The 22,926-nt window shown below is 39.3% G+C and overlaps 1 protein-coding gene across 1 annotated transcript in view; it reads left to right on the top strand.

Annotated features, from left to right (window-relative positions):
* The window catches only part of NKAIN2 (sodium/potassium transporting ATPase interacting 2), a 559,359-nt gene that overhangs the window by 365,079 nt on the left and 171,354 nt on the right, over positions 1-22,926 (top strand). The gene's annotated exons all lie outside the window — the stretch shown is intronic.

Below are 22,926 nucleotides of genomic sequence, written 5' to 3'. Positions count from 1 at the left end.
CTATCCAATCTAAACTTCCCCTGTTTAAGTTTGAACCCATTACCCATTGTCTTATCACTACAGTCCCTAGTGAAGACTCCCTCTCCAGCATCCTTGTAGGCGCCCTTCAGATACTGGAAGGCTGCTATGAGGTCTCCACGCAGCCTTCTCTTCTCCAGGCTGAGCAGCCCCAACTTCCTCAGCCTGTCTTCATACGGGAGGTGCTCCAGTCCCCTGATCATCCTCGTGGCCCTCCTCTGGACTTGTTCCAGCAGTTCCATGTCCTTTTTATGTTGAGGACACCAGAACTGCACACAATACTCCAGGTGAGGTCTCACAAGAGCAGAGCAGAGGGGCAGGATCACCTCCTTCGACCTACTGGTCACGCTCCTTTTGATGCAGCCCAGGATACGGTTGGCTTTCTGGGCTGTGAGCGCACACTGCTGGCTCATGTTCATTTTCTCATCAACCAACACCCCCAAGTCCTTCTCTGCAGGGCTGCTCTGAATCTCTTCTTTGCCCAGTCTGTAGCTGTGCCTGGGATTGCTCCAACCCAGGTGTAGGACCTTGCTCTTGTCATGGTTAAACTTCATGAGATTGGCATCATCCCACCTTACAAGTGTGTCAAGGTCCCTCTGGATGGCATCCCTTCCCTCCAGCATATCAACCGGACCACACAGCTTGGTGTCATCGGCAAACTTGCTGAGGGCGCACTCAATCCCACTGTCCATGTCAGCGATGAAGATGTTAAATAAGACCGGTCCCAACACCAATCCCTGAGGGACACCACTCGTTACTGGTCTCCAGTGGGACATTGAGCCATTGACCACAACTCTTTGTGTGCGGCCATCCAGCCAGTTCTCTATCCACCGAGTGGTCCACCTATCAAATTGATGTCTCTCCAATTTAGAGACAAGGATGTCATGTGGGACAGTGTCATCAAACACTTTGCACAAGTCCAGGTAGATGACATCAGCTGCTCTATCCCTGTCCATCAGTTCCGTAACCCCATTGTAGAAGGCCACCAAATTGGTCAGGCAGGATTTCCCCTTAGTGAAGCCATGCTGGCTGTCACCAAGCACCTTGTTGTTTTTCATGTGCCTTAGCATGCCTTCCAGGAGAATATGCTCCAAGATTTTGCCAGGCACAGAGGTGAGACTGGTCTGTAGTTCCCTGGGTCTTCAGTTTTCCCCTTCTTGAAAATGGGGGTTATATTTCCCTTTTTCCAGTCGTCGGGAACTTCACCTGACTGCCATGATTTTTCAAATAAGATGGACAGTGGCCTAGCAACTTTGTTCGCCAGCTCCTTCAGGACCCGTGGATGGATTTCATCAGGTCCCATGGACTTGTGCACATTCAGGTTCTTCAGATGGCCTTGAACCAGACCTTCTCCTACAGTGGGCCTAAGGTCTTCATTCTCACAGTCACTGCATCTGCCGTCCAAGACTTGGGTAGTGTGGTCAGAGCCTTTACCAGTGAAGACCAAGGCAAAGAAGTCATTCAGAACCTCAGCCTTCTCCAAATCCTGTGTAGCCAGTTCTCCTGAGAGCTTCCAGAGGGGGCCTACTTTGTCCCTAGTCTGTCTTTTATTTGCTATGTACCTGTAGAATTCCTTCCTTTTATCTTACACATCCCTAGCCAAGATTAATTCTTACTGGGCCTTAGCTTTCCTACCTGGTCCCTAGCTTCCCGGACAACATCCCTGTATTCTTCCCAGGCCACCTGTCCTTGCTTCCACCTTGTATAAGCCTCTTTGTTCCTTTGAATTTTCCTCAGCAGCTCCTTATCCATCCAAGGAGGTCTCCTGGCCCTCTTGCTGCACTTCCTTCTAGTTGGGATGCAGCACTCCTGAGCTTGCAGTAGGTGATCCTTGAATATCAACCAACAGTCTTGGGCCCCCCTGCCCTCTAGGGCTTTGTTCCATGGAACCTTACTAAGCAGGCTCCTGAAGAGGCCAAAGTCTGCTCTTTTGAAGTCCAGGGCAGTGAGCTTGCTAAACTCTCTTCTCACTGTCCTGAGGATCTCAAATTCGGCCATCTCATGATCGCTGCATCCAAGGCTGCCCTGGAGCATCACATTTCCAACCAACCCTTCCCTGTTAGTGAGCACAAGGTCAGGCATGGCACTTCTCATTGTTGGCTCCTCTGTTACTTGCAGAAGGAAGTTGTCTTCTACACAATTGAGGAACCTCCTGGATTGCCTGTGCCGGGCTGTAGCGTCCCTCCAACAGATATCAGGGTGGTTGAAGTCCCCCATGAGCACAAGGACCTGCAAGTGTGAGGCTGTTCCTATCTGTCTATAGAGCGCTTCATCCACAGATTCCTCTTGGTCAAGCGGTCTTAACAGATCCCCACAGTAATGTCCCCATAATTGTTCTCCCTTTAACCCTGACCCACAAACTCTCTGTTGACTCACCACCTGTCCCCAGACAGAGTTCCATACTCTCCAGCCTATCCCTAACATAAAGGGCAACTCCCCCTCCCCGCCTGCCAGGCCTGTCTTTTCTGAAGAGCCTGTAACCTTCCATCCCAACACTCCAGTCATAGGAGCCATCCCACCATGTTTCTGTGATGCCTAGTTACTAGATTGTGGACTCTTACTAATTTAACTTAAAGCGCTGTAGTCATAAATATTTCATCAGACAATTTTAGAGAGTCGTCGCACTAGCAAAACATTCTGTTAGGTCAGTTGATAGCAAAAAGTTTGAAGGATCTCTGGTTGAAGTGCTGAGGGCTGTTTTATGTTCATTTTGCATCACAATGCCTTATTTTGGGGGTATTTTTCAGCCAAATAAAAAGCATAGGTTTGTCTGGAAGACTTCTAGGTATTTTCTTTCCTTTTCTCTGAATCAGTGAGTACAGAGGAGAGTGTATGCATATAGGAGAAATTAGTTCTTTGTAAAATAAGCAACTCTTCTGTAAACTAGGAGTCTAATAACCTTGACCAGTAATCTCCTATATTTTCCAAATATAAATGAGTGCATATTGTGTTATTATGAAAATAATTTTCTACAGTGTTTTAATCATTCCTTTCTTCATGTAACGTTCCACTGTTTGAAAATATAAATTTATATATTTAAATCTTCATTGCTGACAAGCAGTGATCTGGTTTGATATACAGGCTCTAGCAAAGACCATTACTTTTAGGTAGGAATACCAGTTGTTTCTTGTTCGTTTATTTATATCTGGGGGGTTTTATTAGTAGTATTGCATTCAGAACTTTGGGTGTTTGATGTTTTTACATACCTGCAGTGCAAAACCAGAGGATTTTAATTTGTTAAATAATAAAAATACATGTTGCTGGATGCGTCTTTGCTCTGTTTTCTGTACATTAAGAAATTTGTCATGTGTGTATTGTCACACATAGCACACATAGAGAGATAGAACATATAAGCCAAAGGCAGTTTAGTTGAACTTCCATAAAGTTTTTTTCCTCTTCTATGACAAAACATTCTGAGTAGTCTTTGTTAAAAAGCTGCTTCTTCATGAGAAAGCTTTAAGTAAGGCGTGTACATAATTTCACTAAAACTTACATCTCGCCTCTTAAACTCCTGGGTCCCAGCATTCATTAGCCTCACAGAGGAAAAGGAGATGCCCTTCTTTCGAATTAAAACTATTAGGATGCAGTACTGTAAATATCAGACTGTCAGAAACGTGATTCTTTCACTGCTAAGCCTTTAGATGATCTTGATTAAAATGGTAACTGTTTCTGAAGCTTGACATATCTCAAATACTCTAAAGGATCCCATGAAACCATCTCCAAGCAGAGTTAAGATAAATGGGCTCAGAAAGTTGTCCTATGGCAAGAAATATTGTTCTTACATGTTGTACTTACGAGAATCCTGTTTTGAGGTTTCAAGTTTTGAATTTCAGCAAAGGTGCACAGAATGCCAGTCATGTGCACAGAATATTAAAATACTGATTTGAAAACAGAAATAGATGTTCACATTAGCAGATTTTCCACTTCCCTCTTTACTGGGCTTATAAATATGTCAGCAGGTATGCCTGGGCCTCACTTTAGCTTTTGGTAATTCAGTTGCCTTGTTGTGCTATTATTTATGTCTGCTTGATTGCCAGAATAAAGAGGATGCCCAAGTTAGGTTATGTTTTATTTTTATTTTATTAACTCCAGCCTTGGTCTCTTGTTCACTTTTTCTTGCTTAGTGCCATTACAGACATTTCATTTATGAGTACTATCAGCAGTTATGAAGGAGCAATAAAAATGATTGAGGGTCTGGAAGGGACTGATTTATGAGGAAAAAGAGAAGACCTAAATATGGAGTGCTTGTCTAAATAATGATTCATGAATGACGTGCTAAATATCTGTAAGTGTTTTAAGAGGGTAAATGAGAGAGGAATCAGGTAGGGTGGTTCAAAGGGAAGTAGTCAGGAGTGACTGAAGGGAACTAAGTAAAGGAAGCATTAAGGCATATTTTTCTTCTAGTAGAACTGCATACAATAAGAAACAGTCTCCCAGGGGTGCTTAAAGCAGTGCTGCAACTTGACTGGATCAAATGCACCATCAAAATGCTGTAAGAAATTACTCTTCTTTGAATCCTTAATAGCTATAAGAGTAGCTTTTGTATACATATCTCGAAATGCTCAGCAGCCAGTACTTAATACCTTATGAAACCTTTTGCGTCAGGTGAGGAGTGTCAGTGAGGAAAACTAGCCTACACAGAGATGTTTACAGTTTTTGCCGGAAGTCACTCAGGACTTTCATCTTAAATGTTTTAGTTTGACTCACAAAATTGAGAGGAAATAAATGCTGTGCCTAGCAGCTTAGTTACAGTCTCAGTTCATGGTTCCACCCTCTCCTTCATTTCTAGATATTTGACACTAAGTCTGTATAGAGCTAATGACTATGAAGTTTTTGAGGTGCATTGTTACTATTTTCAACTAGTTAACCTATTCTGCTTCCTAGAAAATTCTTCTGCATGAACTGCAGAAAGGAACTGAGAGTGAGTCTGTAGCATGACAACCCTGTCAGTCTTCTGCAAGTTGAACAATGTGTCAAGTTTTCCTGAGCCCAGGAGGGAGGTTGACTTCCAAAACCGGGCAAGTATTCTGATGCTGGTTATTCTGGCTGTATCACAAGGTACTCTGAGATTGTGTAGAGAACTGAAATGTCTCATTAATCCCTGGCAACATTTTAGTTTCTGTTTTACATATACCATTGTATTCACTTCAATCTGAGATTTATTTTTCAGTTTATCAGTTCAGCTTCCAAATGAAAAAAAAATATAAAATAAAAATCTGACAGCTGCCAATCACATGCAAAAGTGCTGCCATTCCCTTATAAGTCCCAAACATCCTTCTGCCTGCAAAGATGGATGACCTAGAAACATTCATGGCAGTAAAATTATTGTGATAAAGCCACCCGCCAAATATGTGAATAATAAGAATACCAGTGAGACAAGCAGGAGAGGGGAACTTGGAATACTGCAAAATTGCTCTCCTCTCTTTAAAAGATCCAGCACGCTGTTTATTTTTTGCAGTGTGAAATAAGAAAGACAAGGAGCAGTGACTGTGTTTCCCCTACTCTGACATTTTATGACCTTATTTCCTTATTAGAACATCCTGCTGGCTTAGGAATGTTCAAAAAAAGGTACTTCTGTTTCAGCACCTTCATAAGATACACTTCTCGGGAGCTGAGGAAACAGTATAGGATGTCACCTCTGTAAGATGACGTGGAAGAGCATTTCAGAATCACAGAGTGGCTGAAGTTGAAAGGGATCTCTGGAGGTCATCTGGTCTATCTCTTCTTCCCCTGGGTCAAGCAGGTCCACCTACAGCCGGTTTCACAGGACCATTTCTAGACAGCTTTACGGTATGTCCAGGGATGACAAATCCACAACTTCCCTGAGCATCCTGTGCCAGTGCTCAGTCACCCTTGCAGTGGTAAAGTGCTTCCTGATGTTCAGAGGGAGCCTCCTGTGTTTCAGTTTGTGCTCATTGGCTCTGGGCACCACTGGCTCTGTCGTCTTTGCACTCTCCCTTCAGTATTTATATACAGTTGTAAGATTCCCTGAGCCTTCTCCAGGCTGAACAGTCCCAGCTCTCTCAGCTTCTCACTGTGTGAGAGGTGCTGCTGTCCCTTCATCATCTTCTGGCCCTTTGCTGGACTCTCTCCAGTATGCCCATGCTTCTGTTGAATAGGGGAGCCCAGAAATGGGCCCAGGATTACAGGGGTGGCCTCACGAGTGCTGAGCAGAGGGAAGGATCACCTCCCTTGACCTGCTGGCAGTGGTCTTCCTAATGCAGCCCAGGATACCTTTGGCTGGCTTTGCCATAAGGGCATTCTGGTGGCTCATATTCAGCTTGATGTCCACCATGATCCCCAGCTCCTATTCTGCAGGTACCTTCCAGATGGTCATCCTCCAGCATACATACTGGTGCTTGGAGTTATCCTTCACCTTCCTACTTTGTTGAACCATGAAGATGTCATGCTAATGATGCCCAGTTTTTAAAGGGGAGAGGTTTTCTCTATCATTCTGTTTTTACAGACGTCCTCTTATCAATTTGCACTTTAGTCCCGCACAATTAACAAAGAAGTTCTCTTTTCACAATTGGCCTGCTAACATATACTATGCAAATCTTGCCATGGATCCTGTAAATTAGACTGGACAAGTCAAGATCTATGAGCTGGTCAGCAATCAATATATTTGGTGTGATTTTTAGTTTCCTCAGGAAAAGCTGATATCTGAAGGTCTTTTGATTCCTAGTACGTAAGGTATATTAACTTTCACTAATTTAATGTCTTGCAGAAAAGACTCTCCATTAGTTTTCATATTTTTCTTCTTTTACATCATACTTCTTGCAAGAGCTAGAGGAATTATTATTACCATAATAAATAATCTCTAATTGTATAAATGAAACAACTTTGAGGAGAAGAATGCAGTTTTTTATCATCCAGTCCTGAATACTAAAAGCTATTTCAGACTTGCATTGGTTTATTTGCCAGTGTTAATTACAGAAACAAGTAATATATTAATATTTCCTTTCTACACTACAGCAGTAGGTGTAGAGGTTGCACCATATATCATCTGTGTTCCTAGATAAGTATGACTAATGCAGTGTACATCATAAAGAAATCTATCCTGAGGCACTATACATGAGTCACAGAAGCCATAGTATTATATTTAGAATAATAATCAGACAAGAAATAACAGACTCCTAAAATTTAATGAGGTCATTTAGTTAAAAAGTGTATTCCTAGTTCATGTCAAGCTACAGGCCAATATTATATATGCTTGAATCTTTTTCTTTCTTTCCTTTAAATTCTTTTAAACAACCATGTGCAACTGAGCTATAAATTGCCATTACATTATTCCATAACCTTTACAAGGTAATATGAGGTGTCTGCAGGTTTGTTTCATGATCATATTGCCAGTCATTAAATAGAATCATTGTGAAAATAAACATCTCTAACATAGGCTGCCTTAAAGGCAAGTAATCCTCACTGAATCACTGTAGGTGATAGAGGCAACCTAAAAAAAGAGAAAATAGAAATGCTTCAAAGATTGCCAAACCCAAATACAAACAGGTAGGAGATTTACCTGCTAAAAAGGTCAGGAGTCAGCAAAGCTCCATTGCTTCTGCTTCAAAGAGAAGTAATGTTGGATTAAACACCACAGGAACTACTGTCATGGTTTCCTCTCAAATGACAGTCTTGTCCAGTTCCTGAGCTACTCCTAGTTCTACTAACTGAAATAAAAGAGCAGGTTACAAATGCAGTTCCTGTTATTTGGGGCTTTAGGGGGGGGGTTCTATTTTTCCCTTTTCCTTCTGGAGTAGTATAGCTTCTGAAGTAAGGGTGTTTTGAATTAGTTGCTTCTTGTGTACCTGATATATATATATATACACACACACATACATATATATATATATATGGAATAAGTGCCTCTTTTCCTTTCTTTCTTCCGCCCACCACCTCCATCCCCCACAAAAAAAGGTATAAGAGAAAAGTGACGGACTGACAGGAAATAAATATTTTTCTTTTACTATAAACTGCAAGATCATGTTCTTTCAGGTTGGTTTGTACCTAGCTCTAATATCCAGAAAAAGCAAATACTGCAAAATCAAGGTATTTTGAACTATTAATGAAATTTTATAAGGAGACGATATCTAGGATTATTCAAGAACATGCTTGCTGAACCACAAATAATCCGCCATAAATGAAAAGGCTTTCTAAATGTTAATGTCATCATTCTTTTATACAACCGATAAACTTGAGACACATCAGGCTACAGGGTACCATGTAGGATTATTCAAGATATAGTCTCTTGGCATAGAAAGAGTATTTCAGCACAGGATTTGAAATGTTAATGGAGGATCCTTTTTCTGTAATCCGCATTTGTCTGCTTTTTGTTTTTTCTGAGATCTCTATTATCTGTTAGTAGCTTAACCATAAACACAGGACAACATATATTAATTTTCCTAATATTTCAGTTACAAATTATATTCTTTATTGCTCCAGTCCTGGGGCTACCTGCTAGTCCTGAGTTAGTTGACATTGCTGGCCGTTATCTAATACTGCAGAATGGGCAAATTGCTTTAAAAACAAAAAAGCAAGCTAAGTAAAACAACCAACCAACCCACAGGAAAAAGGAGGATTGTTTTGTCTAGGAAGGTTTTCTATTTAGGCCATTAATTGCCTGCTAAAATAAATCTTAAAAAGTCACCTTCATGATGTGCTGTTTGCTATCCTTGACACTGGACATGCAAAAACAACAGGTTAATTTGAAGATTTTTGTTTAGGATGCTCTGCAATTTGCACAGTATACTAGATACACAGAATCTGATTTTATCATGTAGCAGAAATGCATTAGCATTAAGTGAAGTACTTTGTTGATACTCATCTTATTGAGGAAGAGCACTTTGGACTGATGCCAGTATTTTGGTAACTAATTGTGGTGGTCAAAACCCATCATACTGTCAAAGATTCTCAACTTCTATATAATGCTGGTGTGTTTTAATCCCCCACAGAGATAACGATTGGGTTGCTAGGAAACTTACCTGAATTCAACAGAGAGTCATGTAGGCATCTCACCTATGGAAATTATGTGTGAGCCAAAATCTGTGTTACTTAAGGAGCTATTTACCATAAAATGTGTTTATTTTTGGCTTAGAATGGGTGGACAGCTGCACCTGTCTCTTCACAGAAATATTTTAGTGGATTCTGATTTGTGAGAGTGTACAAATGTACTGTACCTTAATCTAACTTAGAATCACAGAATCATAGAATACTTAGGGTTGGAAAGGACCTTAAGATCATCAAGTTCCAACCCCCTTGCCATAGGCAGGGACACCTCACACTAAACCATGTCACCCAAGGCTCTGTCCAACCTGGCCTTGAACTCCGCCAGGGATGGAGCATTCACAACTTCCCTGGGCAACCCATTCCAGTGCCTCATCACCCTTACACTAAAGAACTCCCTCCTTATATCCAATCTAAACTTCCCCTGTTTAAGTTTTAACCCGTTACCCCTTTACAGTCCCTAACGAAGTGTCCCTCCCCAGCATCCTTATAGGCCCCCTTCAAAGTGCAGACTTCCCTGAGACTTGATGGGATCATTTCACTACCAGAAACACACAAATCTTTAAACTGTATCAGTGAAGGAACCAGGTGGACCCTACCTGTCTTGCTTGAGTCCATCTCTTACAAAATTATTTGTTAAATCTAGTACCATGTAAGCAAAAAGGGGAGGTGGAGCCAATTATTCTTTGGTGTTGTCCTTTAAAAAAGAGGGCCTTAATTCTGATTCCCTTTGCCTTAACCCTGAAGACTAGGCTGTCTCTGTGTGGTGTTTGGTGCTGCCCCTTCACCAATGTAGTTTTTCTCCTACAGCTAAAGAAGAGGCAGCTTCAAAAATATTATTGTTCCTTACCTACTCTGTTGTTTTTCCCCAAAATCACTCCAACAATTGTAAGGGCATGACCCTCTCCTAGATGATGGGATCTCTTAGCTGCTGCCCTCATGTCAGCACCATCCTTACACAGGGTTTAGAAAAGGCTTCTATTCAAGGGTGAACCTATATGATGATACACCTCTCTTCCTACTGAGAAATTTCTCAGCAGGACAGAGCTTTACTCTGATTCATTCCTGTTACCTGCAACTTCAGGCAGACAGAGTCAAGGTGATAGTCTGACTTTGTGAATTTTTCCTCAAAAAAGCTATAGAAACATTCTGTGACTTGGCCAAATGCTATTGGGCTTATCCTTTTTGAATCATACTAAAATTTTCTGTGAGCTTTCTCTTCCTGGAATAACCATGTGGCATAATTACCTTACCTGCTATTTCCTTCTTTCCCCTGTTATCAGTATTTTTGTCTAGGATGTTCTAAGTCTATAGAAAGATAAAAAAACCACTTTGAAATAATATTAGAATGCTTTGCTGACATTTCTACCCTCCCAGTTTTATGATCACTGACAGTAGATTTGCTTTTGCAAGGGGGTTATGACAGCTATCACTTGCACTGTGCAGTCCACTTTAGTATCGTTGAGATCATACAAATAGCATCAAAATATGATGTCTGATGCTCTTCAGTAGAACAATTTATTTCTATTTCTTGCTATCAAAATAACAATGATGTAAGTTTAAAATAACAAGTCAAAGAGAAAATGAAAACAGACCTTATGGTCTTCAGTCTATTTACTTTATACTTCACAGTCAGCATCTGTAATCAAAGGCATTCAGGATATTGAATAGGGGTTCCAAGTCTGCTGGTGAATGTATTTTTTCAGTTTTAAGTAACATTTCAGAGGGAGAATTATGTCTTTAAACTTCAGTAAAAAGTACTCACTTTACTTATTAAACTGATTTTCCTAGAGACTTTGGAAATGCCTTTGTGGAGCTCAAGTCACAAGCTTCTTTCTGGTGTTTTTTTTGAGTATGTGCTGTCATTAAACTTATTTTTAAGTCAGGAATAGCTCCTTATAGAAAAAAAAATTATATAGCCAAAAAGATGAATCTGAAATAGGTGATAGAGAAGAAGTATAACAGTCCTCAGCATCCCAGAAGGGGTAAGTGTAAGATTTAGAGAGATTGTAATCTATATAAAATACTTTCCACAATTAAAGCTATGAAAGTAATGAGAACAGCATTTTTATTCTTATGAAAGCAATTACAAAACTGAGATTTGATTAAGAAAATTAATATAGCTGTCCTGACTATAAAATAACAAATCTGAAAAGAGAGAAGAGACTTGTGTAATATCGGGGGGATTAAGTCTCGTAAATCAGAAAGATCCTCTGAAAGGTAAGCAGTTTATATCACACCACTAGTCTTTATATAATATAGGCTATGCTATCATTCAGGTTTTATGGTGTAGGAAGGTGACTGTTCTAAATGTAAAAGCAATAATCAATATTGTAAATGTGATTATTGTTCACTGATTATTATAAAACTAATTTTTGAATTTGTCCAATTCTGCGTGACTGAGTTTGAGAAAAGGAAAAAGAAGCAAGGGATTCTTGTTTTGAAGAGACCTGAGCTAAGAAACACTCATCCTTCGTGAGGCTGAAAAAACTTTTGTTCAACTCAAAAACCTCAGAAAACTTTTCTTCAGATTCTTCAAGATCAAAAGTTCCACTGACTGAAATCTTGTTTAGTGACAAGCAGAAAATTGATGAGTCTAATGATCCTCAAAAGGGACATTTTTATTTCATCATCCTCATTGAAACATAGCGACAATGTTAATTGATGTTTCTTCTCCAGAGCTTTCAGCAACATTTTAACATCTGCTTTATTCAGGAGTAGTTTTTATTCATTTCCGGCATCCAAAACACTGTAGTGATCAATCTGTACTGTATGACATAAAAACAACTGCAAGGCAGATTTTTAAACTTGATCAAAAAGTTAAAGTTTCCTTTTATTTTAATAAAATTGTCTTCAATTGAACAAAATCAGTATTAAAAATAGTGAATTGAAGGCTTATATTCGCAGATGTGCTTATATTCACAATTTGGCAAGCAGAAAAAAATAAAGGTAGTGATAAAGGATGAAGTAAGGCTGAAGTCTTGCCAAGGTTGCAACCGTGTAAAAGATGTATTGAGCAACAGAACTGCAAACTGTGAATTAAAAAAAAAAAAAAGAAAAAAAAGAAAAAAGCAATTATTCAGGTTCATCTGACCATGAAGGCATCACCAGACACATCACTGACTTAAAAATTCTTTAGTGACCAGTGACCCTGTACATGTACAGAACTGCTGTCATTTGAGGATTCTGTTTCCCACCTAAATCTATGGTTTGTATGCCTGAATTCTCTAAAGGGCCTAATCTGTAATATCAATATAAACTGTATATAAAGATATATCTATGTATACGTATATATAAATATAATCTGTAATAGAATATAAATGGAATTCTTGTGGCAGTCTGATGGTTAGTTTTCTTATATAGGAATCAGGTCATCTGGATTCAGTCTCACAACAGCAAAACAAAACAAAACAAAACAAAATCTCCCAACTCCTGGAAAAATGCCTTAGTCAACAAGCTGTGAAGAAATAAATCAGAATAAAAATCTCCATCTTGAAGCAGAGACTGAAGTGAAGAACTCAGGAGAGAGAGTATATAGAGGAGGGAGCGTGAGTCTACGTCCTTGTGATCAGCGCATTCATTTTATATGAAAAATATACAAGTGCTGTTCTGTTTTTGCATTTTGTGTTTCGAAGTCACTGGCTAAAATATTGAATAACGTCTCTTAAAGAACAGATTAAAACCCTGATCTCTTCTCTCTGGATGGGCATCTTATTACTGTACTTCCTAAAGCCCTGTGGATCCAAATTCTTCCCTGCAGTGATACAGCTTCAGAAAGATAGCATGAGTGTATCTCTAGTCTGAATGGCAAGTAGCGTGACACCTGGTGCTTTTTCTGGAGATGCAAATTTTAGGTTGGACTCGTCTCATTTATACATTCAAGACCTGATGGTGGGGATTGGGTACCAAATAGAAAGAAATTACTTAACATAGGAGTGAATATAAGGTTAATATAAGGCAGGGTTTATGTAAGGCCCTGTTAACTTGTTTACTGTGTGGGATTTTTAGTTTACAGTTCTAGTACTTAGCCCAGTAAGTCCGATTTTCATTGGGAATCAACATGCTTAAAATTTAAGTGCTCCAACACCCAACTTGTAGCCACCTAAGTTGTTCACTAGAGCTATCACTACGTGATTCAACAACTATAGTAATGCCAGATGGTTAATCAGAGATGATGCCTCATCTAAAAAATCCATACTGTCATCCATACAGTTAACTGTTCTCAGTACAAAAATACCCAGTGCAGAACCATGTGTCCAGGTTGCTAGGGATGCAATGTGTAAACCCAGGGGTTGCAAAACAAGCTCAGTGCTAATTTGGCTCTACCACTCCATGAGCCACCTTAGAAATGCCCAGGGGTGTCTGATTACCCCTGCAATCCAGACAGCTCTGACATGGGACTCTGAGATGAGCACAGCAACAGTAGTTGCACACCAGGCAGCATGAACAGTTCTGGATCAGCACCTACATCAGGGAAATCCTACTGTCCCTTTGCCAGAATTTATACATAAAGTATCTTGTGTGCCATGCTATGCAACTATGCTGTCAGTATTGTGAATGGACACACAACGTGGTGGAGCACACAATGAAGTTGGAGCAAGTCTTTTCATCAGAAAGTAGATACCTATCATCTGGTTATCTGAATCACTTCTTAGTCACTACTGACTCCATTGACTGGAGCAGAACGTCATAAGCCCGTATAATGGGACTGCAAATGCTTATCACACAAGCAGACACCTATGTGAGATGTGAAGTAAAGTGTCTTGCATTGGATTTGTTTTCTTTCTTGAAATCAGAACTTTGCCATGCTGAAGTCCCCAAAGAGCTTTACAAGCATCATCAGAGTATTCTTGTTCACATCATTCACATTAGGATTATTCAGATCAATATGAACCTTTATAAATGTTGAGCCTCTGTGAAGGAATAGATTTTGAAAGGGCAAATAACTTCAGCAAGAGAATGTCAGTGTCTCAGAATAAACTCTAAAAGCTGGCTTCCCTTCACAGTGAAACTAGATTAGTTACTGCTATATGCTATTTGCAGAATGGTGAGGTTTTCATTTACAACATGGATTTATTTTTGGGTTTGGAATAAATATGCTGATGGAGTAAATTTAGGATTTTCAGTTCCACAGGATTTCAGTAAGATACTAATTTTCAGAAATTATTGATTTGCAGAGAAATCTTTCAGCCAATGAATATTTCTCCCTCAGTTGACTGCTGTTATTCATTCCTCTCTTGCAGAACAGTAACTCATTTCTCCATGTACTGAGGGACAGATTGTTCCTCTTCACATGCAAGAGGCACAGACAGTGCCTCACAGCTGAGGGGCTGGGTCATCTTGCTATACTTAAATAATTTCTGTTAGCTTTACAGCTCTTGTTTTATTCTGTCATCTTCCTTTTACTTCCTTCTTCTACATCACACATCCTGGGAAGTGGAGAATAAGATCTCCCTGCTTTACAGAGGCAAGAGTCTCTCTGTAAAAGGCAAAGAAAAATTTAAGAGCTGTAGATGGGAAAGGGGGGAAAGGCTGAAAGATGGTAAGTAAGCAGGGACATCTGTGTTTCAAGAATGAGCTTAACTGTGGAGAATCAAACTTCAACATAAGTGTACCCAGCCCCTGAGCTGGAAGATAGGGACAGGGAACAGAATGAAGCCCCATGTAATCCAAGGGGAAATGGTCAGTGACCTGCAACACCCCTTAGAGACACACAGTCTATGGGGAGATACGGAATCCACCCAGGGATGCTGACTGAGCTGGCAGAAATGCTCACCAAGCCACTTTCCATCATTTATCAGCAGTCATGGCTAACCAGGGAGTTCAGTTGGCTGGGGCTTAATGAATGTGATGTCCATCTACAAGAAGGAAGATCCAGGTATCTACAGGCCTGTCAGTCTGACCTTGGTGTCAGGGGAGGTTATGGAGCAAATCATCTTGAGTATCATCACATGCCATGTACAGGACAGCCAAGGGGATCAGGCCCAGTCAGCACTGGTTTATGAAAAGCAGGTCCTGCTGGACTAACCTGACCTCCTTCTGTAACAATTTGACCAGCTTAGTGGATGGCAGAAAGCCTGTGGATGTTGTCTACCTACCCTTCAGTAAAGCCTTTGGCACTGTTTCCCACACCATTCTCCTGGAGAAACTGTCTGCTAATGACTTCGATGGGCATACTCTTCTCTGGGTAAAAAAATATGGCTAGATGGTCAAGCCCAAAGAATGGTGGTGAATGGAGATAAATCCAGTTGATGGCTAATCACAACTGGTATTCTCCAGAAGGAAGGTGTTATTTAAAATGTAGTGGATACAGAAGTGTAGCATCTGAAAAGAAAAACTGTTTTAGAAACAGAAAAGGGAAATGCTTTGGGGGAGGTGAAAGCGATAAAGAGGGTAAAATGCTGAAAGTGTTTTGGAAAGGAGGTAGATGATTCAAAACACAGATGGTGGTATCTGAATAGGAGAAAATCAAATCCACAACAACCTTATATCTTTTTTGAGGAAAAATACATCAGTACCTCCCTGTCATAACATTCATAAAGGGTAGGCTATATACTCATGGGAGACTGGAGAAAAAAGAGAACATGATTTTGTGTGTGTCTGTGCCTATGCCTGTATTTGAGAAAGTACCCTTTCTTCTTCAAGTTTCTCCTTTATACTGGGGGGAAATAATAATAATAATAATTTAAAAAGATAAAAATAATAATAAAAAAGTTTTAAGTAAATAAAGGCCCTAAACCGGGAAATAACAAACTCTTCAGGATAATTTTTACTTGAACTGCTAACTTAACACTTAAAGAAACACTGTTTAGCTTTGAAAAGCTTTGGTTGCCCTCAAGCCTCAATATAATAGTGTGGTGTGATACTCAGAAATCACTGATTATTTTTATGTGAAATATGTGTTGCTAGAATGAAAAGCACTCATTGCAGTCCCATCAGGGTGCTTGCATTTTTAACACAAAGAGTAATGTTGTAACTGGTAAGTGGACTCATTATTTTTTTCTCAGCTTTATTTTATATAGTATGCAAACCATAACCTATGACAGACCACTGCACAGGATTTAAAAGAGAAAGGGCCTTTCCTGTTTTCTGTTACTGAGGATCCAGACTTTGATTTATAGCAAATTAAGAACTAGAAATATTTATTTGAGATAACTTTATGTTAAACTTGTTTTCAGAACTAAATTAAATTAACTTTAGTATTGAGGTTATAGCCGGGCAATTTGGTTTTTTCTCATTAATTCATATAAATTTATTGAAATCTGGAGTTTCATGGTCTGGACAGTCAAACGGTTGGGTCAAAATTAGCAAATGGTTTTCATCAAGACAGGGGAAAATGTTATTTTTTAGTAACATTATTTAGATTACTGTTTTCAGTTTTCTGTTTTAAAAAAGTTTTTTTCTTTAACCAATTCTAGAGTATCTCTTCAGAAGTTCCCATAAATTTTTTAATATGAAACAAATGCTTTTGATTTAAATCGTATTTTAAAAGTATAAGAATAATGAGCTTTTGATTGTTAATTCAGTTGTTGACAAAAATCATAGAAATTATAGTTGTACATGTTGAGCCATATTTGCACACTATGTTGATGCTATTGTTTTGCCACTGATCAGAGAAGAACTTTTCAGTTTACTTTTGCAACTGAAATCCATGTATACTATACACCTCTTTATTATTTCTGTGACCAAATAATAGCTAGAATGGTTTTACTGGATGAAAAGAACACAAAAATTTCTTTTTCAGAGTGCAATTACTTCAAGGTATCTTTTTTGCGCTATGCATTATGTAATAGGATTGACTAATACCATTCCTTGCTTTCAAACACTTCATCTGTGCTTGACATTGAGAAAATGTCATTCATTACATGGCTGCTAACACAGTTTCTGTTCATTGACCCCAATTATCCAAGCTATCACTGCTCAGGCTTAAGAAAGCACTTAGGCACACACTTGAGTTCCATTAATGAGCCTTGTTCAACAGGGAAAGGCAGATACCAGCTTGAATGCTTTACTGAATAGGGTCCCTCTCAGGCACTAGGCCTGAGCATTAACATCTTGGTGTACACGAGTATTCTCATTGATTCCAGCAGGGCAGCTCACACAAATAAAAGGTAAAAAATAAGCACACACCTGAATATTGGAAGAAACAGAAGCTTAACGTCTGTCTGCAGTTAACCGTGCAGTTAACTGCAGATAACTGTAAGTTAGCCTTGTCCACAGTGCAAACTGGCCACTTACATACTAGCTCAAACCCTATGGCGGCTGTGGTGAGTCTGGGAGGATGATGCTAAGATTATTTCTTGAGCAGCCACTGTGTGGCCTTTGGGCCTTAATACATCATTGCACAATAGTCATGCACATCACAAGTTCAGTTCTGGGATATAAGAGGGGGAGAAGCCCTAGTAACAGTGTTGTCCGTGCCTCTGCATTAAGCACCTGTATCAGTCAGAGGACACCGGAAACATCTCCACAGGTCTTACATTGGACAGCATTTCCACAGTAAAGGATTCCTCGTGAACCACTCACTGACACTGGGACCATGGCCAGATAGATGCTTTCTCATGAAAAGGAGAAATGGTGATGGTGGCCAGGGGAAAACAAGGAATTTAAAGTAATTTCATTGGAAATGTATCCTTTCTGCAATATGCGGACATTCTGTGTAAGAAGGGAAGTTAAAAGGTACCATCTATGGTTAAAAAAAATTGAAACAAAACACTTCTTATGTCTGCACAGAGCACAGTTTTCACATGGACAAGGGATTTCTGTAATTCTGTACTAAACCATAAGCCAAATTTACAGTTGCTTATTCACTTCACTTTGATTATTCTATGTTCTTATTGCTGAAGTAGTTTTCACTTTCACATCTGACTCTTGTCTTTTTTGACAGACTCACCCATCCTTGTAGGTGGTATTACACAAAACAGCCTTTCTGTTCTGTCACTATGAAAGCAATGCACTGATGCTTCAGGTGCAGAACTTATTGCTAAAAATATACCCTGTCAACAAGGAAACAAATGTATAAATTGCCTTTGGCCAGCCATCACATTTAATTGTTTTCCTAAACTGTATTACCTCCTAGACACATGCTGCAACGCTCTTGTATGAGAACAGATAATACAGCATCATGATTTTTCAGGGGGAAGAAAAGGATTTTAATGAAAATGCCACGTTTAATAAGAAAACTCAATAATATTCAGTCTTTGTTGCTCCATCTGAGATATTAATGCCTTGCACTTCTTTCTGGAATTCAATAACTAAGAGGGAAAAAGTCTGAGATGAAGAGTTAGAAAATACTTGGCTGTGCTAAGCATATAAGGTCACTGGAAATGGTGGTGGAACTGATATAACAGCACTTGCTCTTTAAAGATTTTTTTGCACTATTTTTCTAGTTAGCTAGAAGGGAATTTCTCATCTGCCTAAATGATAAAAATGGTAACACAGTTTTACTGTGAGGCAGAAGCTCTAACACATGCAGACCAAGAAAATTCCTAAACAATTTGAAATGCAGTGGCTTTGTACTGCCACCACCTTTTACACAGGGACAATGACTGAATACAACTGCTGTTCAAACTCATGGACTGGAACTGGGGAAGACCTATTGAAATAAGCAGGTTTTGCATTCACAGCCTGTTTTCTGCTTTAAGGAGCACTGTTAGACCTAAAAAGCCCCATATAATGACCTGCTGACTAGGGGCCTGTTCTCTGTAGTTGTGTGCTTAATGTAACCAACATGAGCAGACCCATTCACTTTCATGAGACTGTCCTGTGCATAAAATTAAGAATGAGTGCTTTTAAACACAAGGAGATGAAGTCCATTAATGTCACATATAATTGTGATCAATAGAGATATATCAATTAGAGACTCAGGTGTGATTTAGGAGAGACTCTGCTGAGGAGGTATTTGACAAGAACTGATGCCTTTTCAGTACTTACCCCTCACTCCACAATTGTTGAAGTAAGATTACTGCATATGCAGCAAATCCCCACAAATCAGAAAGAAACTGTGGGCGGCAGCTGAAAGGTATTTTGCTAGAAATTTTAGCATGTAGGGCTTCCTAAATGTCCTTGTTTTTCCACTGAAGCCATGCTATATTTGGTTTCTGCATTTTTTTTAAATTACAGTTTCACAATACTTGGGAAGACCAGTGTTTGGCTTATTTCTTTAGCCACCCTCCCTCTCTCCCCCTTTTAATTCTTATTGTGGGATATATTTCGATACTTAAATGAATAAAAAAAGTATGTGGACTGAAACTCAGTAAATCCCTTCATCCCAACATTTCTTTCTTTTTGAGCTAGAGACAAAAATTGCAGCATTACTATTTTTTATTTATCACTTTCTTTACAAAAATGTGTCAGTTTAAAAAGAAAAGTCTGAACGTTTTACAGTGGCTGGTTGTATGTTTTCAAAAGGAAAATCTCCAGCTTTTTATTTTGAAATATTTTTTCAAATTAAATTAATTTCATATTATAACCTTCAACTCTAAAAGTAAAAATTAACATTACAAAAAATCTGGATATTTTGGTGTTTCGTAATCCAAAGTAGTGTGTTTCTTCTAAGCTGGGGAAGAAAAAGCTTTTAAAAACCAACATAGTAGCAAGTGAAAAAAATTATAATTCTGTCGGAATGTAGGTTTCTAATTCAGGTCTGAACATTAAGCATCACAGTTTATTCAAGGTAAAGCATAGAGAACTTGGGTAAATGCCCAATTCATGCTTCATTCATTTTGAAAAGCCACAGGAAAATGATATTTTGGTAATGATTATAGCCCTTATCTTTTACAAATAGTGAAACAAATAAATCATTTTCCTAGCTTATGTAAAACCTGAGTTACAGGTCTCTACATCAGTAAGTGGGGCTCAGAAGAGCTGGGACAAAAATGGGAAAACCAAAGCTGTGACACAGTGCAGCAAAGTATACAAGATTTATGAGGCCAAAAGGAGAACACAAAAGCATCAGTACTGATGTCGAATCTCCACTCATACTGTATTTGAAAGACAGTTGTCATTTGGATAAGCACACTTTGGGGTTGAATGACACAGTCAGAGAATAACTTCATATGGAAGGTACCTCTGGAGGTCACCTAGTCCACTCCTCCTGCTCAAAGTAAGGTCAACTATAGCAGGTTGCCCATGTCTAGATGGGTTTTGAATATCTTCATGGATGGAGACTACAAACTCTCTGGGAAACTTATGCCAGTACTCAGTAACACTGACAGTAAAATGTGTTTCTTGATGTTCAGAGGGAGCCTCCTGTATTTCAGTTTGTGCTGACTGCTTCTGGTCCTAGCCCTCAGCACTGAAGAGCCTGGCAGTGTCCTCTTTACAGTATTGCTCCAAGTATTTGTGCATGCCTACAAGTTTCCCCTGAGCTTTCTCTTCTCCAGGCTGACCAATCCCATCCCTCTCAGTCTATCCTCGTATGACATACGCTCCAATCCCTATCACCATAGTGGTTGTATGTCCATGTCTGCCTTATACAGCAGAGCTCAGAACTGAACCCAGCACTCTGGGTGGGGCTGCACCAGTGCTGAGTAAATAGGGAGGATCACCTCCCTCAGCCTGCTGGCAGTGCTCTGCCTAATGCAGTCCAGGTTACCATGTGTGGTCTTTGCTATGAGAGTGCATTGATGTCCGGACTCCAGGTCCTTTTCTGCAAAGATACCTTCCATTTACTGGTCATTCTCCAGCCTTTTGCCAAAAACCTTGGTTATCTTCTCCAGGTGCAGGTGCCTTTCCCCTTGCTGAACTTCATCAGATTTTTGTTCATCCCTGTTCTTAACCATATATACAAAACACAATTATCCTCAAATTAAAGCATTTCATGTGGTTACAACTTTTCAAGTGTTTGAAGTAACAAGTCCTCAGATTGCAATGAATGAACCCTTGCTGCACAATGCCAACTAATGTTTATTTTCTTATTCAGGACTCATTTGTCTCAAATAGAAGTGCTGACATGTTTTGATCTTTTCTCGTACAGTATAGAGTTATGGGCGTCTGCTGCTGGCTGATTTAGAAATCATACAAGCAAAGAATATCTGCTTCTTTTTTTTTTTTTTTTTTATTCAACTGCCTGCTGTATCGAATGCAATAAATAAACTGACTTGTCTGTAGCAGTGAAAATCAAGGAGCAAAATGGAGTTCTTTGTAATGATGACAAGCAGAGTAGTCATTGAAGCAGAGACTCCCCTGCCCCTATTGAATTGTTTGTATCTAAGTAGCACTGTCACCCTCCTAGAGATTTTGTATTCTAGTGCAAGTAATGATTCGGCTGTGGTGGTTTGATCAGCCCCATCTTGACATCAGTCTAGTTTTATGAGTTTCAATAAATATATTTCAAAAACAGATGTAAGTTTCCTCACTTTGTTATTCCCAACATCTTGGTCAGTATATACACAAGCATCTTGTTAATGTTGGACATGAGCAGCATGCTTGAAATTTGGGTGGAGAAACACCAGTTGCAAGAAAGAAAGAGGTTTGGAGGGAGAGGCAGGACACCAGTCTATGTGCAAAGGGCTAGAATTCTTCCTGTAATTCCACTGCTTTTGTAAATAGCTCTTATAAATAAAGAAAGAGTTCAGACTCATAAAGCACAAGTTCTCTAATGTAATTAGGTAGTGAACAAAGCACAAAACAAAGTAAAAGGGATCTGTCTACTAGCACTCACAGCAAGGAAGAGAGGATGATTAATAGGAAAAGAAAGGAACATATTGAAACAGAGCAGCAGGAAGCAAGGAAACTCTTAGGCTACCTGCATGCCTTATTTCCAGGAAAACAAAGCAACCCTTCATAAACAGGAAAGTGGTGGTAACAATAATTAAATCTGTAGCTGCTTTGGGAGAATAAGGATATAAAAATGAGAATATGAAGATAATGACTACCTCTTTTAAAGGACAGGAAAGGGAGTCAGTGAGATGGTGTGACTAGACATAACTTTCTAAATACCAAATGGCTGGCAAACACTTGAGTGCTGCCACACAGGAAAATAGATTGGATATGACCTGTCTTTTAGGGGAAATTGATCTGCATCCAACGTCGGGTGTCTAGTCTAAACATTAATCACTCCAGACTCCCTCTGTAGTGAATAGAGAGAAATAAAACTTCTCTCCAGAAGCAATATATCTCATCGTAAAAACAAAAAGTCAAATATTATGTATCTCTACTTTTCTTACAGAAATCTTCAGTTAGCTTTAATTTAAATGTAAAACTAAAATGCTGGGTGAGATAGATTTCATCAATAAAGGATAGTGATACCATGTTTTTTGTTTGTTTGTTTACTTTGGAACCAGAAATGGATCTCAGCAAATTATTTATCCCTATAGCTGCCACAAGGCTGTACCTAGGAAACTTCTACCATGTCATTCAAATCTGTTAGAATTTTGAAATCTGCTTTGCTGGTTTTTTAGGCACCACCACAGCCCTAAATAATTTCTCCCAATTTTCATTACTTTTAACACTAAAACATTCTTATCATGAAAAGAAACTATAAGGATTGTTGAACACATATAATCCATGGTGCTGCAAGAGCGTTTCAGGAATTAAAGGCAATATGTTTGCCCCTTCTAATGTGCCTCCCAAGGCACCTTCTACTTCCAAGGCTAAAGACAGCGACATGCCACAAGATGCATTTTTGGTCTGACTCATTACAGCCATTCTATCTTTCTAATGTTGCTCCTTAGCTTTCTCTTTTTAGTAAGGCTACACAGCACAGTTTTCAAAAAGTATCAGAGTCAAGATCAGTTTTGAGATTTCTAACCCCAGCTTCCAGGAGGGATTATTTCAAAGAAACAAATTCAAGCACATGGAAGTGACTCCAAAACAAAAGTGACCAAGCTACCCAGGGTAAAATTTAAAAGGTAATAATACCTGCTGGAGAACAAGAGTGCCTGGTTAAGCTTCAAGAGCTCAGTC

This window comes from Lathamus discolor, chromosome 5, assembly GCF_037157495.1.
Source record: "Lathamus discolor isolate bLatDis1 chromosome 5, bLatDis1.hap1, whole genome shotgun sequence".
Lineage (NCBI taxonomy): Eukaryota > Metazoa > Chordata > Aves > Psittaciformes > Psittacidae > Lathamus > Lathamus discolor.
Note: the sequence above shows the minus strand (reverse complement) of the source record. Positions and strands in the feature narration are given on the sequence as shown.